Below are 16128 nucleotides of genomic sequence, written 5' to 3' on the forward strand. Positions count from 1 at the left end.
TGAGATCACCTCTCATTCTTCGAAACTCCAGTAAGCAGAGTTCCCAACCTATTTAGCCTGTGCTCATAAGTCAATCCTTCCTTGCCAGGGATCATCCAAATGAATCTTGTCTGAAATGCCTCCAAAGAAATATTAGCCTTTCTTAAATGAGGGGACCAAAACTGCTCATAATACTCCAGATGTGGTCTCACCAGCACCTTGTACAGTGGTGGTAGAACAGAATAAAATAGCCTATATTGTCACATGCACTCGAATGAGTGCAGTAAAAAATTTGTAATGTCACCTCTTGGGGCCAGCATAGGTACAAGATACTTTATGTATTGTTACAGAATTGAAATAGTGAAAATAGTATTTAAATTGTCCAGAATGACAATAAAACATGTCTTTAAAGGACTCAAGTTATAGTGCTTTTTCCAGAGTCTGTGCCCATTGGACTTCATAACACGAGGTCTTGCTGCCTCTGCGTGCTAGCCTCCATCTAGGACTTGCCTCCAAGATTTGTCCCCCCAGCCATTCCACGCTCATTGTGCTCCCACTCTGGCTCCGATTGTGACTAGACTTTCCCAGCTTGGCCCGTGTTCGCTCTGTTCCCTGCTCTGGGCTCTGGCTCGCTTCTGGGGCTCGGTCCACGATCACACCGCTTCTGCTGCGGCTTGTCTCCCATGCTGGACTGCTCTTGGGGTCAGTTCTCCATTCCTTCTAAGTAAGGTACTTTAAGAAGTTAAAAGTTGGGTCGGGGTAAAGAAAAACTGCAGCAAGAGAAAAGAAAGAAAAAGAAGAAAAGGAGCTGGCGAGCAGAGGATCTCTGGTACCTTACTCTGCCAACATCTTAACCTCTTATACTACAACCCCCTTGAAATAGGGGTCAGCATTGCATTAGCCTTCCTGGTTACCTGTGTGCTAGCCTCTGTGTTTCATTCATGAGCCACATAAGGTGATGGCAGATGATCAAAAACTTGATCAAGGAGTTAAGTTTTAAGGAATATCTTAAGAGAAAGTGAAGCCGAAATACAAAGAGGTGTTGGGAAGAAATTCCACACCTTAGAGCCTAGGCAATGGAAAACATGGTCACCATTGGAGTAATTAAAATGAAGGACACTCAAGGGTCACAAACTGAGCATGCACAGATATACTGTGGGTTAGGCGCAAATGACAAGATAAGGAAGGGGGGGAACCATGGAGAGATTAGAAAACAAGTATGAGAATTTAAGAATGAAGATGTTACTCAACAGGGAGTCAAGGGGGTCAGTAAGCATTGAAGTAATAGGCGAATGAGACTTACTGTGAATTAAGACACAGGCAGCAGAATTTTGGATGACCTTAAATTCATGGAGAGTGAAACGTGGAAGAACAGGCAGGAATGTTTTGAAATTGTCATGCCTAGAGATTACTCAAGTATGAATGAAGATTTTAGCAATCAATGACCTGTGATAGGGGCAAGGTCCAGTGAAGTTCAAGAGGTAAAAATAGGTGGATGGCGAAACTATGTAGTAAGAAGCTGATCTCCGGGTCAAATAAAACACCAAGGTTGTGAACAGATTGGAAACAGAGTATGGAATGGGGACCAAAACAAGGGTTTCATTCTTCCTAATATTTAACTTCAGAAAACATTTGCATATGCAGTTCAGGAAGTCAGGCAGTATGTGAAAATTTTGCAATGGTGGAGGAATCAAGGGATGTCACGGTGAGGCCGATCTAGGTGTCAACAATGTATTTATGAAAACTAACACTATGCTTTTGAAGAATATTGTTGAGGGACGGCATGTAAATGAAAAACAAGGGGCCAAGAAAAGCAGGAATGGATTTCAATGATATGGAGAGATGTGTTTAGCTGGGGTTGTCCTCCCTCGAGCAGAGTTGATAAAGGTATTAAAAATCAGAAATGGGTTGATCTGGGAAATCAGGACAGATTGACTCCACTGGTAGCGGGGTCACTAACTAGAAGACACTGATCTAAAGTGTTTAACAATAAGAAGCACAGGCAACATGAAGTGCTGTGAAATGGAAGGCGTTTTCATAAAATGCAACAAATTCAATAGAAATATTTAAAAGAGAACTGGATAAACATGTAAACATTTTTTGACAGAATGATGGAAAAAGAGCAGGAGAATTGGGACAATCGGAAAGCAAAGCGCCGACAGAAGCTGAATGGCCTCCTGAGGATGAAAAAGGAATTAAGGCCTGGTACAGGTCAGCCATGTTGAATGGTGGGGCAAGCTTGAGGAGCCAATGGCCTACTCATGCTCCTATTTCTTACGCTCTGTGCTGTATCTCTCTCTGAGTCTATGTAATTATCATTTTTAAATATCAAATTATTTCTGCATCAAAGTGATGATTTGAAATTTAAATACACTTCTTGAATTTATATAATACAAATATTTATTGGTTCCACTGTTTTACAGCTGTTTATTACCTATCTTACCTTGTAGGACAAAGATTATAGGACAAAGACAATAAAGCTATAACGGAGGAGATTTGTACAGTGCAATTAAAAAATCTAACATGTCTAGAAAGAAACAAAAGCAATTGGGTGAGTATTGCAAAGAGGTCAAATAATAGAGCAAGAAAAAACACTTTGGGAATATCATAAAGCAATAATTTAAAAATCCAGAGATCCAGATTTTCACACATCATTTTCATAGGATGAATGATTGCACCTTTCATACTGAGGCTAGATATGGCACAGTTTTTTTCCCTGAGTTTCAGTGTTTCTGCGTGACATCCTTCAAAATGAAAATACTCTCTGCAGGAAAAAAGGAGATTTTGTTAGATTCTGATTATGTCATTTGACTAGAGATACATGAGGCAGTTAAAATACATGCCTATGTATATTTCTGTAGCTATTTTTTTTTCGCAACAGGTCGCTAGCCTATCACCAGAAGCTATCTGGAGGTTGCTACTCCACATCTAGCATGGCTGACCAGTATTTTCTCCCACTCATGCTGAATGTTATAAGTGTGTTGAAAGGTTAATAATCAAACTGCTTGGCCACATTATGAAGGCACATTCTGTCTTCAACAAGTGCTAGTGTGGGACAATTGGAGTTTCTGACTCAGGGATAGGACTGCCACAAGAATTCCCCTTTGGAAATGTTGAAAGTCTCTTCAAAAAGAAATTAAACAGAAACTGTTTGATTTTGATGACATGAATGAGGTAGCATAGTGATAATGTTACTGGAGTAATAAATCAGAGGCCAGGATTTAAGCACTTAACTTCATCTGTGGTGCTTACTGGAGGAATTTAGAAGTCAATTAATAATCTGTAATAAAAATGCTTGTCAAATTGTTGCAAATCATGAAACTACTGGACTGTTAGAAAATTTACTTGATTCACTTCAGACGAGAAAATCTAGGAGAAAGTGAGGACTGCAGATGCTGGAGATTAGAGTCGAAGAATGTGAAGCTAGAAAGCACAGCCGGTCAGGCAACATCCGAGGAGCAGGATAATCAACGTTCGGGCATTAGCCCTTCATCAGGAATTCCTGATAAAGGGCTTATGCCCAAAACTTGGACTCTCCTACTCCTCAGATGCTGCCTGTCTGCCTGTGCTTTTCTAGCACTACACGTTTTGACTCTAATCTCCAGCATCTGCAGTCCTCACTTTCTCCAAGATTTCTAAGAGGATTCCTGATGAAGGGTTTATGCCCGAAATGCCGACTCGCCTACTCCTCGGATGCTGCCTGACTGGCTGTGCTTTTCCAGGAGAGGAAATCTGCCACCTTACCAAGTCTGGTCCACATGCATCTCCAGATACACAGTAGCCTGGTTACCTCTTAAGTTGATCTTTCTAAAGGCACAGCAAGGCACTCAGTTATATCAAACCAGTACAGAAATAAACATTATAGGTGCAAGCAAAACTTTGATCATAGCAGTTCAAGGAGGCAACTCATTACTTAATGGACAATTATGGATGGGTAATTAGTACTGGCTTTGTGACATTCACATTCCAAGAACATATTTTTTAAAAAATAAATTTCTCCCAAAATTTTATTAACAGCAAAACGAACAATAAATACTTAATTAAAATGTTTGTTTATATAGGCATTTTTGGCATACCTTAGAAAATAAGCATTAATTTACAAACACTGCACTGCATTAAGTGCATTTGCATGATATTGATGAAATCTTTACATTGATGCTGAAGATTTACAATAAAATTTGCTGTGTTGTAAAGATCTAAATTGACACAAATTAAACTGTTTCACATTTGATACCTGAATGCATTTTTGAAGGTACTGTTATATTCCAATTATCTAATTACTGGCAGTTCCAAGTCCAAGTAATAGGAGTGTGTATACACACCACAAGGATGCAGATTATAATTATAGTGTTTTGTAAATACTGCATTCAAAGTCGACAATTATATTGTTCGGAAACAAACACTGCAGCCTCAAATAGCCTTCCGTAATTGGTATTTAGCAGAAAACTGTTCTTTCATATAATCATATTATTACAAAGCACAAAATAATTGACATTGTAACACTGGGCAGTTCAGTGTTTTGATTACATCGATTTTCACTGCAGCCCTATTCATCTGTTTTTCAAGCACTCTCATCGGTCTTTGTTGACCAGCCTTTCGTACGAGCTGAGCTTGGACTGATAACAGTGACAAGATGAAATTAACAGCCTTCATTTTCCATTGGCAGCTCCATGCAGCCAATTCACAAACATTTTCATATCAATATTGAGCAATTTCCCTACATTATAATCCATCAAAGTGGGCCATTAATCCTCTCTGCACTGTTCTCGTTTCAAATGCTAACAATTTCTTCTCACAAGGTAAAACATTTGTCCTACAGTCTCTCACACAAAGACACTGCACTGTCAGCAATGATTGATCAGAGGCTTAATATAAACGAGGAAAGAAATGTACATCATATCAATGATGCTGTACATCTGTGGCTAAGGCACTTATTTTTAGAGTTGATTTGAATACATAAGATAATGAAACCTTCTATACAGGAGGCTTTTCATTTGTGCTATTTGTTCTTCATCTACTCTTACTGGGGAAAATTGTTCCCACAGTAAGTAATTACAAAATCCATAATAACTTTGATTGAAGGCAGAGAAAACAGATAATTTTGTTGTTTAACATTCAGACCTAACGCTTCTGGCATTTTGAAGTCATCAGTCAACAGTACAGGCATCCCAGAATCCCCTGGGAACTGACTGTCATAGTTGGATGCTTAGTGGGTGGATAATTATCTAAGATCAAGCCTTCCTAGTTAGTAGGCAGGAAAGGAGGCAAATGCCAGGGAACCAGCCAATACTTCAGAAACACTTGTTCAAGGATATCCTAATTACTGCAAGTGGTTACTTCAGCACTTCAAAGGAAGCTTCACTCATGGTATCATTTGTTTAACTTACCAATATGCCAACAATGACTAAATGAATGACAATAAGAAATCTGTATAATGTAGAAGTAAACATCTCTTTTTGATAATACTCGAGTTTCATACTGAAGGTTTGAATTTCCTCATTTTATTTATAATGAGTTTTATTTTGTTTTTAAAAATCCTGCAAGATGTTTGATTTTTTTTCCCTAGCATATCTCAAGGATACTATGTAATATTAAAGCACATTCCTATTATCTGGAAACTGCCAATGGCTACCTTGCTCTGCCCCTCACCAGTAAAGCAACAATAAAATAAAATTTGATTTTAGTTTTATTGCGTCAATGGATCCGTCGAACTTCTACAATGTCCACCCTTAGCATAACAATGCTTTTTTTATATCCTACTAATGGCTCTCTAACACTAGTGCTGAGAACTATTATCACTGCTCTGCCCCTTCATACAATCCTTTCAAACAACTGTTTCACGTAATTCTTTCACCTCCTTCAGTTCAAATGCAATAAAAACCTTTCACAGTCTGACAACTAAAAGGCAGAACAGCTTCCAACTGCTGTATAATTCAGGAGGTTCTTTCTCATTTTAATTGGCTGCCTAATTGGAATGTTTATGGCTTCTGCGATAGCTTGGGATGAAAAGGCAGGCCAAGCGATTATGTGCTGAGCATTCCTATCGGAGGAGTTAATCGTCAAAAAGTTAAAGTTCAGTGCAATGTATTGTAGTCATTCTCCCTAAAATACCTTGTTCTAAAACAATGTAATCCCCAAGCTAGAAATTATGTCAGCTGCACTTATCCAGAGATAGTTTCAGCTTCTGGAAACCTCTTTGTTCCCCTTTGATGTTGGCATAACGTGAAGGACAGGAGGCTATCTGGTGGCTGTCAAGTTTCTAACTGCTCATTCTCTCACTAGCTAGAGATAAGGCTGTAAAGCGGGGCACTTGATGGACTTGATTAATTCCCTGGAACGAAGGTTTGTCTTCCTTAGCTCAGTGAATGACTTCATTCGAGTAGATGAGGTCACACGAGTCAAGGCAATAAAGTAGCTGATATTCACATTAAAGCCACCTTTCAAAGCTGTCAGTTTACAGAAAGAGAATTCTGAGTGATTCTCAGCTAGAGAAATAGAAAATATGACTACATCTAAATAAATAAGCTGATATTAATTGTGTGTGGGATCAATGAAATTAAAGGTCAATGGGGTCAATCAAAATTTACATTGTAACATAGTCATTAACACAAACCTATGCCAAAATGCAGAGAAAAATAATTAATCAAAGTTAAATTCTATCTTAATAGTGAATTATATACACACTGTACAATATTTATAGTATTTAATATCTTACTTCACATGAACAAAAAATTAATGGGCAGTAATCAGCAAAATCTTGAGTATGCTATGAGCTGAAACACAAATCAGCATTCCATTTAATATGTTTGGCACATAAAAAATGAATATTGGAAACAATAATTTAGTAAACATTTCTAATCTATTGGTTAGAACAACTATATAGATGGTATCTTAAATTGTGTAAAGGTATTTCTTCAGACTAACTTCTCAGACGACCTATTTCAGATGATTAACATCTTACGTTGGTCAAAATCAGAAACAAATGATGATTCATACACAGATTATGTGAAGTAATAAATGTTAATGTGCAGTATAATTAGTGTCAATGAACATGTTTTACTGTCTTTGTGCACCAAATAAAAGCATAAAGAAATGAGGTGTCAAATAATTTACATTTTCAAATTATTTCCTGGCATTGAAATAGCATTTTCAGACATATGATGAATTTTGTTTGCTGAATTGCACGTCCCATTTTATCATGACAGTTTCTTTATCTACATAGTCCACTGAAATCTAGTCACTTCATATAATCTGAATTCACAAATCAACTGTCATATTCACTCCACTGATTCATTGTTGATGGGCTTTTCACAACATAAGAAATCCCTTACCAGTTGACAGGGGTAATAAATGGAGAGGTGAGTGGCGTTTATCCATCCTGCTGTTCAGTGGTGCTGCCTGCATTGATACATGGCAGAATAAGCTCATAAACTAACCTTGTCCTTTGACCTTTGCAGGAACAGTGGAAACACAGGGGTGTTCATGATAATCGCTGCATTTAATGGTCATAGCTACTTCAAACAAGTCTTTACATGTTAACTTAATTAATAGCTTAACAGTAAGTATGAATTCTTTCCTTCATACAATTGTGATAGGAAATTAAAAGAATTAAAATTGAATGTTTTTTTTATAATATTCATAATTTTCCATGAACTGAATGTGAATGGCTAGATAAATGATGATTACTTATCTTTAATAATATTGATGACTACAGGAGAGGCTTTACCTTTAGTCACAATATTGTTGAACAATATTATTTTTCTTAGATATAATTTTACACTTGTATTCATCTCAACATACCTTTAATATACTTTAAGCATATTTGTAATAAGGTAAAGCTTTTTTACAATTTCTGAATTTAGTTGACTGTTAAATGGGATGAGATTGTTCATGTGACCAATTTTCTCAGGGATTAGCTGATTTCTGATGTAATGTGCCTAAGTTGTATGTTATGAAAACAGGTACAGTTTCTTAATGAAATAAATACAGACCAATGATCTTGCCCTGATCTGTTAACCCCATGTCTCTCTCTGTTCACAAAGGCTGCTGCATATTTGCCATAATTTCTGTTTCCATTTCATTTGCAGAAAGCAAGTCCCTTAGTGTCTCAGCAGGTTACAGTACATGCATTGTGACAGCAACTGACACACACAGTTCTAGGTCTAGGCTGTTAGCTAATTTCAGCTAGATTAGTTAAAGGATTCCTTTTGACCAGGGAAGGGAAAAGTCAGCCGAGGTTTCTTCACTTGGCTGCTTTTTAATATCTATTAGAACATGGGAAACAGCTGAGAGCGCAATTGGGCTTCTTCCACAATCCTGCCAACATTGGTTGAAGAGGGCCACATATGAAGGATTACAGGTCAGGATCCATACAAGCAAGCAACCTGTACCCATGGATTCAATGATTTAGCATCAATAGGTACTCACAGAGAAGGACAGTTGAGGAGGAAGGGAACAAAACCAAAAAGGAAGAAACCAAAACTTAATATATAGGAAGGAAGCCCTTTTCATCCCCTATGAAGTAACTTAAACTTAGTAAGCATTTTTCTTCCTCTGGAAATCAACTAGTTTACACTTCCATTTATTCAGAAACTCAGGTTCCTCATGTGGTGTGTAGCCTCAACCTATAAGTATGTTAAAGTTATGTTCATTTCCTGTTTAGGGCAGAGCTAGGTTCCAAGCTGTGAATTTCTGCATTCCCAGTCTGGGTCCATTGTGCTAGCTTGCTGTTTGGCCCATCGGGGAACAAGCCCCAGGATGTTTCTGATTCTGGATTTTAAAGAACATTTCAGCACACTTCCAAAGGGAGGCAATGCATAACTGAAAGCTTCTTTCCAGTAAAAACACTGACATCTGCTGATCAGTTGAAATGGAATTAATTTCAACAGTGAACTAATTGATTGCCAATGTTTATTTCTATTAGTGCAAACACATAAAAACCAGAGGGCTGAATGTGCACATTACAAGGAACCTTGAGAATTATAGATTTACACACCCATGAGAGGTTATCTGCCATTTTGAGGTTAATCATACTGCCTATTTTAGGTGTTCTTTTTTCCCTGCCAGTTCTTCTCTTCATTATTCTTAGGTGTATCTTTAATGAGGTAATAGGAAAAATTTTGCACTTACAGGACTAACTCAATAATAATAAATTTACAACTTCAACATATACAAAACTTTCCGGAAAATTGAGAGGCTTGGATAGAGTGGAGAGACATTTTCATGAGTAGGAGAGACTAGGATCCAAGGGCACAGTCTCAGAATGAAGGGACAACCTTTTAGAACTGAGATGAGGAGGAATTTCTTTAGCCAGATGGTGATGAATCTATGAAAATCATTTCTACAGAAGGCTGGGGAGGCTAATTCATTGAATGGTCTTTACGATATAGGTAGGTAGATTCTTCATTTGTAAGGGTTACAGGCAAAAAGCAGGTGAATGGGATTGAGAAATATATCAGCTATGATGGCATCTTGGACCAGACTCAATGGGCTGAATGGTCTAATTCTGCTCTTATATTTTATGGTCTTAACACAGTGTAAAATGCACCACAAATTATCATCTGCAAAATTAGAAGGGTATCCTTACAGACACATATGAATCTAAGAGCTGAAAATGTTTCCAGAAAACACCAGTGGAATGGAAACAGGTGTGGGGTGTGAATCAGACTGCCTATTTGTTATTGTCTATTTTGCACTCTTAGCAGGGACCAATTTCAACCTCAAGTAATTATGGCTTTTTGTTCAAATCAATCTATGTTTGGTAAAGATAAGCAAAGTGATCCATCCAATCATGCTACAGGAATACAACATTCCGAGGAATTTCTTTTTAAAAATCTAATGCACCATTAAGGGTAATTTAGAGATATAGTGAACAAAAGGAAACTATGACTGTTAAGTTAAAAGTAGTCAAGTGGTGCTTCTGGCAGATAAATTTGAAGTCATGTATTTACAGGTTAAACAAACATTAATGCTGACTACTTCAGGAATGAATGATGAGGCTTTGATCTTAAGTGTTTCATTAAATATTTTTGTGTTGGCAAATTGATTTGTACTGAATGAGTAGATTGTTCAGCTATTTCTAGGGCACTGATAGGTTAGAAATCATCCTAAGGTTTGCCAGTTTCACTGGAAACACTGACATATTTACAGAATTTTATCAGTTAGATTTAATAGAACCTATGAAGAGTTGCATGAAAGAGAGGAGCACTAATCAAGAAAACCTTGTATCAAAAGAAAATTTTACACAGATGATATAATTGGAGATGTCGGTTACCTGTTTAGCTTTACAAGTATACCCTAAATATTTGATGTTCTATACTTGAGACATGAAGACAACATTGCCAAGAAATCTTGGATTCTATAACAATTTCAAACTTTCATATATTCAGAAAGATACTGCTTTCTTTATAAGAACTAAATAAACAATGTTGACAAGTAAAAACAATTGTTGTTCAATGTCCATTTTGTGGAAGTTGCCTAGGATAGACTGAGCTACTAAGACTGAGACAGAATTACTAATAAATAAGGTAAAGTAAAGTAAGATAACAGTAACAGTCTTGTTTGAAGCCCAAATGTGTTATTAAAGTCATGCATGAAACTAAGAAATACAGCAAGACAAAGGGCTACAGTGGGACCAAACAGGATGATTACTTCTGTTGAAGCAAGCATATTTCTTTAATGTAAAATTGGCCAGCGATTTAAGGAGAATAAGGGAGTTGATGTGAGTTGTGGATCTCTTTAATGTGTTGGTTGATTATTGCTGCACCACCATTTGCTTTACATAAATGGCATTTTACCCTTAATTTATCTGCTAATTTTAAGAAATTGCCCCAACTTGCTGTTAGCTACCTATTACGTTCACTGCCGGAAGTTGGCTAATATGCCATTAGTTTGACCTTTTCCTGTGTTTTTAACATAAAATGTTTGTGACATAACTTGTTGGCAGCGCAAACTTGTGATGCCATGATGCGGATAGCAAGACATTTGGGATCTTAGAGAACCACAATAAGTCTTCTTTTAGGAATTAGAGAAAACAGCAACAGAATGAGGTAACACAATGTTAATGCAATGTCATAGAACCTCTTCAACACAAAAAGGAAACATTGTTTAAGTGTTTAGTCTTACTTTCTCATAGTAAATTATCATTAGATATTTCAAAGGTGTGTGTTAACATTTTAATGTTTTAATTCTTGTTCTTACTTTTCCTTCCTTTCTTTCTTTCTCTTTCAGTACAATCTTTATTTTCTTAACACTTTTACTGCACCCAATTTGATGTCAATTCTCCCATTCAATTACCCTCCACCTCTAATCAGCATCTGAAAATTTACTAGTTTTCACCAGATATGTCTTGTTTGACAAACTTCCTTAAACTTAGCTAACAGAAGGGCACATTGTTGCAAACCTTATTTTTAAATTCATAGACATTCCAAATCAGTATAGTTTGAATGGGTGTATGTAAGCCTCTCTGGCAGGGACTTTCTTTGATGCAATGCCTGAACTATTTTCAGCAATATGTCAATCAACTGATTGACATTTGTTATCCAATACATGCATTAAAGGCTTCAAGGGTTGCCACAATCTCTTGAACTTTCTTCCAAATTCAAAATATAGTGTTTGGGCTCTTTATGGTCACAGTTTGGATCCTGGAAATCCCGGCATATTGCCATCATTTTTCTGCTCTTACATCCACCAAGTTTTTCTTTGCCTGTATCTCCTTTTTAATACAGGCACAGCCAGCCTTGCAAACTAGGAGACACATGTGAGGTGTACGCAATATAGCTGAAGCTGAAATGGAAGATGCCTTCCAACACCAATTTTAAAATTTAGGCTAAGAGATGAGCTGTGTGCAATCTAATCTGATTAGTCAGAGAAATATTTGTCATTTTGCTTAGCATTTTCACCTCTAAATCTGAATATACAATCATACAAAATAGTTGGGTCTTTCAAACATAAAATATGTGCTCTATTATATTCTAGGAAAGAAGATCTATTCATTCAGTTGTGTTTTCATCTTTACTATTCGAGAAAAATGCATCACCGGTTGGTGTGGCAGGATAGCACCCACATGTCAAGAACAGAACTCACTTGATTTCAATTTCATTTAAGTGAAGAGGCATGCAAATATCCCCATCACAGGCCCTGTTGTGCAGAGGTAGTATCCCTACCTCTGCATTAGAAAGTGCAGGTTTAAGTCCCACTTCAGGGAACAGCGGTATTTCATAACAATTTTTTTAAAAATTCCACCAGATTTTCTCTGCCTAGATGATGCCACATTTAGATGCTGAAGATACAAATATACTCCATGTCTACACAGAAATCGGCATATGTCAAATATGTAAATGTTATAGTTTTCTTGAGGTGAAATACTAACAGTACAGGCATCTGCCAGATATTGTTGTGAAAGGAAAAAAAACTAATTATGATTGAAAATATAGTTTAAGTAAATTCAGTACAATTAAAAAATGTGATATTTCCATATACTGGAATATAATGTACACCCTTTAATAGCATGGGAATTATTAATTACTGACAAATAACCTCTCTGGCACTGAAATTGAACTTCTAAGAACGTAGAGTCTCATACTCAGATTTTGATTATATCTTGAGTTTTAAAAAGCAATCAAAATACATTTAATTTCTTTTATTCTCTTTCTCTTATTCCAATTTGTTTTCCCCACTCTTTATTTTGCTCACTGTACCTGAGTTGTCATTTAACTAAATATAACTAACCTTTCCTCATTCAGATTGGCGATACACATTAGTCATTCATAAATCAGGTTGGCTAATAAAACAAACAATTAGATTAGACTAGATTAGATTCCCTCCAGTATGGAAACAGGCCCTTCGGCCCAACAAGTCCACACTGACCCTCTGAAGAGCTACCCCTGTTCATATTGGTACTGCATGTTCAGCAGGGAGTGCTGCACTTTCTTGACACTTGGCTAACAGGTACTGCCAGTGCAAAATATACAAGAAGCAAACAGCCATTTGGCCCATTGTCTCTTCAAGAACAGCTGTCAGAATGAAGATATTCCAGGCATGGAACTCCAAACAACTTTGAATGGATGACACTACAGAAAAGACTATTTGCACAAGAGATTCTAAAATAAACAGAAGAGTGATGAATCTTTAAAATAAAACTTAACAATTCTGAACAAATGAGGTCTGAATTTAACAGAATTGGAATGAAAATCATAAAATGTAATAGGTAAATGCTACGTGTTAAAAACACTTTCTCCCAATAAACAAAGTTTGCACAACTTTCTAACAAGTTGCTGAACTAAGAATAATTAACATAGGTTTATAAACCATACAAAGAACCATAGTAAAAATGGCATAGAGAAGGATGAATATCAAGCTTTGCAGCTTTATCGCTGAATATTCATGTAAGACTTTAAAGTTTTTTACTGTTGATATCTCAAAATATTTCAAATTCTGTATTGTTTACATAAAAGGATTGATCAATCACTAACAAATATGCAATTTGCATGTAGATTGCCTTCAGCAATAAGTCATTTAATGTCACAGTGTAGCCTCAAGAATAGGTAGTAACATTTGAAGAACTCTGCCCGCAACCAACACTTTGAACTCTTTTTAATTACAGTTTGTAAATTAAATATATTCCCTGCAGCAAGATTTCTACAATTAGCATTGCTACTCAAGAATTCCAAATTAATACACAACAAAATCCAGATCACAGCTTCTTATAATATGTTTTGAATAACTAAAACAGGTTATTCAATACAAATTATTTTAAATCTATTATTTATGAGATACTGGGCCCAATGTTATTAAGTTACACAAGTCTGAAGAATATACAATGCAAAAAGCAATTGTAGCTGCTTTTACTGGAACATTCAGCTACTTCCATAACACAGAAGCAAATAATGTACCAAGATTTCCATTGAGTCTATGCTTTAAGGCAAGAACTTTATTTGTTTTGATGCACAGTCACAGTTTCCAGTTACTAAACGTTATTGGTGGTGGTGACATACCTTTGCTGCCTCAGCTTGATGTTCTTTTCAAAGAGAAAGGAAGAGGACTGTTTAAGCCAATTACTGACATAAATAGACAAGTCTAGTAATCTTTTAACTTGGCACATAAACCCTTCCAAAACTCAAAATCAAAACATTTCATGTGTGCATTCCTCCCTATTGTAAGCACCTCAGGATATACTATCACAAAGCAATACAAAATGTATTAATAAATGCCGACTCACAGGGAGTCACTTGGCTGATACAACTTAGTCCCAAATACTGTGTTGTGCATATGTGTGGTTCAAGTGGGCTTCATTGAACAGAGACTGAGGGCAGAGTTTTCTGTTCCCTCAAGAACAGGCAATAGTGGGGCAATAGTGATAAACTTGGTAAAATACTTCAAAAATAGAAAATTGAATCCTTTTTGGTTTTTTCCTTACGGTTAAATGGTGAGTTCTGAATCTTGTTAATGATTGGTGATTACCTTGTTCTCGTGTACTTGTTTTTCATTATTAGCTACTCTCACCTCATTTCTATGCAGCTCTCAACTCTCCCCTACTTCCCGAAAAAAAAGGTGCTAATACCTGACATGAAAGTCAGTGTGTTTACCTGGCATCAGCAGCTTGCTGTTTGCTTTTCTAAGCCTGAACCTAACGCTGCCTTCACCATAATGTCCCTGCATACTCCGTGGGCACTGTTTTCTTTCAAACTTCATCCATGCAAATTGGCATTGCCTAACGACCACCCTCCCCACATCATCATGGCTGCATTCAGACCAACTCACATACAGCTTCAGCCCTTCAGGACATCATTTTCACACGCAAGGACACTTATGGCATGCATGCTTCTGTCAGGTTGACTTTGTCTGAAGGACACATATGCACAAGATACATATTATAGTTCTTAGCCTACTTTCTTAGCACTCACTATAACTTGGAGGCTGCCAACATTCTTTTGTAGCACAAAGAGAGATGCAGGCAGCTGGTCATGGCTCAGAAATCTGAACAGCCAACAGGAATGACACATTGCTGTATGGCATTGTTATACATTAATGTCACACCTACAGTATGTGCCAGCAGCTTATATGGCAAAAACACTGCACATATTTCAACCAATGGGCCATGTCTGAAAGTTAAATGGATTAGTCCATAGTGGTTTCAAGGGGGACTATGATTAGTTCAGAACCACCACAGTCAGTCAGGGGGCTCATTGAGTATGGTCTGGGGGTGGTCAATGTTTCCTGAAATGAGACAAAGGGAGGGAGTTAGTATGATGAAAGTGATTGGTAGAACAGTTAATCATAATGCAAGAGCAGAGAGGAGCTAAGGCAATTCTAGTGAGTGAATAGGTAGCACAGACAGCAAGAAGGATTGATAGTTTGGGAGGGTGAGACGTGTAGGAGTTTTTGAGTGGGCATGATGTATGGAATTTTCAGAATTGCAGTACATGAGCCTTGGAGTGCAATGGCAGAGCTAGAGTAAATGATGGCTGTGTAAGTTTGTGGTTGCAGAGAGAAGTATAGAAACTAGGTATAGGAAAGGCCATTTGGCCCTTCAAACTGCTTCGCAGTTCAACATTATCATAGCTGATCCTCAATCTCAAAGTCATATTCCTGCTTTCTCTCCACACCCCTTGATGCCTTTAATATCCAACACTTTATCTATCTCTTTCTTGAATATATTCAATACCTTGCCCTCCTTTGGTAGTAGAGAATTCCATTTGTTCACTACCCTTGAATTGAAGAAATTTTCCTCATCTCAGTTCCAAATAATCTACTGAGACTGTGATCCTTGGTTTGAGACTCTCCGGCGAGAGAAAATATTCTCCCTGCATCTAATCTATCCAGTCCAGTTAGAATTTTACATTCTTCAAGTGGGCGGCACGGTGGGTCAGTGGTTAGCACTGATGCCTCACAGCACCAGGGTCCCAGCTTTGATTCCAGCCTTGGGTGACTGTCTGTGTGGAGTTTGTACATTCTCCCCATGTCTCTGTGGGTTTCCTCCGGGTGCTCCAGTTTCGAGTCCAAAGATGTGCAGTTCAGGTGAATTGGCCATGCTACATTGCCCATAGTGTTAGGTGCATTAGTCAGAGGGAAATGGGTCTGGGTTGCTCTTTGGAGCGATGGTGTGGACTGGTTGGGCTGAAGGGCCTGTTTCCACACTGTAGGGAATCT

The 16128-nt window shown here is 37.4% G+C and overlaps 1 long non-coding RNA gene across 1 annotated transcript in view; it reads left to right on the top strand.

The window, feature by feature from the left end:
- Positions 1-2084: 2084 nt before the first annotated feature.
- LOC140453039 (uncharacterized) overlaps positions 2085-16128 on the top strand; it is an 81291-nt gene continuing 67247 nt past the window's right edge. Inside the window, exons 1-3 of the long non-coding RNA XR_011952287.1 lie at positions 2085-2190; positions 2430-2530; positions 7437-7537. This is a non-coding gene — a long non-coding RNA (uncharacterized lncRNA). The remainder of the gene's footprint in view (positions 2191-2429; positions 2531-7436; positions 7538-16128) is intronic.

The sequence above is a fragment of the Chiloscyllium punctatum genome, chromosome 26, assembly GCF_047496795.1.
Source record: "Chiloscyllium punctatum isolate Juve2018m chromosome 26, sChiPun1.3, whole genome shotgun sequence".
NCBI classification, from domain to species: Eukaryota; Metazoa; Chordata; class Chondrichthyes; order Orectolobiformes; family Hemiscylliidae; genus Chiloscyllium; species Chiloscyllium punctatum.